Here is a 2,564-nt window from a genome sequence, read left to right on the forward strand (position 1 = left end):
TAACACCAGGATTAACGCTCAACCAAGAAAACCAAGCCCAAAGCCAACATACCATCTAAACGATTACTCAAACTTATGCTGAGGACAATAACTAACTCCATGTGCAATAATCAGCTACCTACATGTTAACAAGCATGTTAAAAAAAACTGATCGTGTAGATACAAGTATATCATTGGGGTTATCAAATGGACACCTCGTTTCACTGGTGTTTCATTGAGTTAGGCCCTCTGACTAAAGAAATTCCTCCTAAAGTCCTTCCTAAAGGTACATTCTTTTATTCTGAGGCTATGGCCTCTGGTTCTGGACTCTCCCGCTTGTGGAACCATCCTCTCCATATCCACTCTATACATGCTTCCCTCTAAATACCACCATCTGCTTCTCCTATAATTATTTTTCAAGAGGCATCTGAAAATTCCTTCTTAGATCAACAGTTGATCATTGTTCTAATATTGCTCAGAATGGCACTGCAGTGAAGTACCTTTAATCTGTTTTACTGGTAAGGCATTCTATGAATGTAAATTGTTATTACAAATTGTATATTGGGGGTCATAAAAAGAGATGTAACTTTTTTTTCACCTTACATCACAGTGAGGAATGTGGAGGAGTCACTGTGGTGGATGTGCAGGTAGATGGGACTAGGGGAAAATAAGTGTTCCGCACGGACATGAAAGGCCGAGATGGCCTGTTTCTGTGCTGTAATTGTTATATGGTTATATGTTTATGTTAAAATGTATTTTGTGTGTCTTGTGGCTTTTTATTGCTATGAGCGTATGGCAAATCAAATTCCCTGTATGTTGCGAAACATGGCTAATAAAATATGATTATTATGATTATGATAACTAGGCATCACATGTACTGAACCATCTCTGCTCCATTGTACTGGGTGGTGAACAGAAGAATACAAAAAGATAACTGAATGATAACTATTCTTGTACCAATGTAAAGCACTTTGGTACGAGAGTTGTTTTTTAAATGTGTTATATAAATAAATGTGACTTGATTTGAATGAACTTTTTCTTATGTCAACAGCAGCAATTCTTGCAGGATTTATAATGAAACAGACCTATGTTGCCCCAACTCCTTAATCTGCCTGTATTTACCCTGCCAGATTTGCTTTCTACCAGTTGGTTTGGCATCTGAGCCACCACATATTATGCTACTAACAGCAGTGGGACAGTCATTCAAGGGTTGAATATCATTGGCATCATGGCAATGTGACCTTTCTTTAAAAATGACCTAATGTAGCATTTCTGACAATTTCAGGAATAGAAGTCAATACTGAACAGAGAGAATACCTTCAATGAACAATCTTTCTTCAGCGTCTCTCTGCTGACGCCACCTACTGCTTTGTTCACAAAGACACTTCCCTTTGTTCTGACCACACTTCCCAGTTCTCTGTGGTTTAAAAACTGGATGTCATCGACGTGAAGCATTAACCCTCTCTCCAGAAGTTGCCTGACTTGCTGAGTATTTTCAGCATTTTCTATTTTTATTTAAGATTCATATCATCAGCTTATTTTTGCTTCTTGTTTACATTTTTAGGGCGAGCAGCTGGCCTGAACACATTACTAAAAGTTCATCCCAATCATCTCTTCAGTCTGTAATCTCCCTCTCAGGTGTCAATATCTGTTTACATTTTTCAGCACCTGATTCATTGACACATATATAGTAAATGTTTTTTCTTGCAGTGTTGCAACAATGTCATCAAACTGTTTTAAATAGCACATTAACTGGCATGCGAGAATAATATGGGTAGAATTAAATTGCTTCCCTCCATTTTATAATCCACATTATTTCCAGTAGTCCTCTGATCTTTCTTGTGACATGTAATAGCCAATAATCACCTGACTTCTTGCAACTTTATTCTGGTCGCAACTGATTCTTACCCAGGTTGTCCTGAACAGGCACGTCTTGAGTCCAGTCTTTCCTTTTCTTCTACAATAACTTGTTTAAAACCCAAACTTAGAGACTTAGAAACTTTTAAACCCAAACAACTAGTGAGCAGTCATGAGCTACTATCTACATCATTTGAGACCCTCGGATTATCTTGGATTGGACTTTACTGGGCTTTTATTTATTTATTTTTAAAATTTATTTTAATTTTTTTATTTTATTAGAAGTAAGTACAGTCATATGGCACCAAAGTGCCTAATATATATTTTCATAATACATTTTATGTACAACTTCTTTTTGTTACATTGAAAAAAGATTAGAATAAGAAAAAGAAGTTAGATAGTAAAGGATAGAAAGATGTGAAATATATAGTGTGTGAAAAAAGAAAACGAGTAAATGAAGAAAGTTGAGAGAGAAAATAGAGAAAAGAAAATAAAATAAAAAAGAAAAGGAGATCATTATTTATAAACTTGACCAACCCTCGTCCAGTCCTGAAACAGTTATTTTTTACAATTGTGTTGCACCATATGATTCCAAAAAAACGACGAATGGAGACCAACTCGTTATGAATTGGTCTGATTTATCCATTAGGAGGAATCACATTTCCACAAGATGAGCGGTGTCCAACATACTTGCAATCCACATTTTAAGCGTTGGTATTGATGTACCC

The sequence above is a fragment of the Amblyraja radiata genome, chromosome 12, assembly GCF_010909765.2.
Source record: "Amblyraja radiata isolate CabotCenter1 chromosome 12, sAmbRad1.1.pri, whole genome shotgun sequence".
NCBI classification, from domain to species: domain Eukaryota; kingdom Metazoa; phylum Chordata; class Chondrichthyes; order Rajiformes; family Rajidae; genus Amblyraja; species Amblyraja radiata.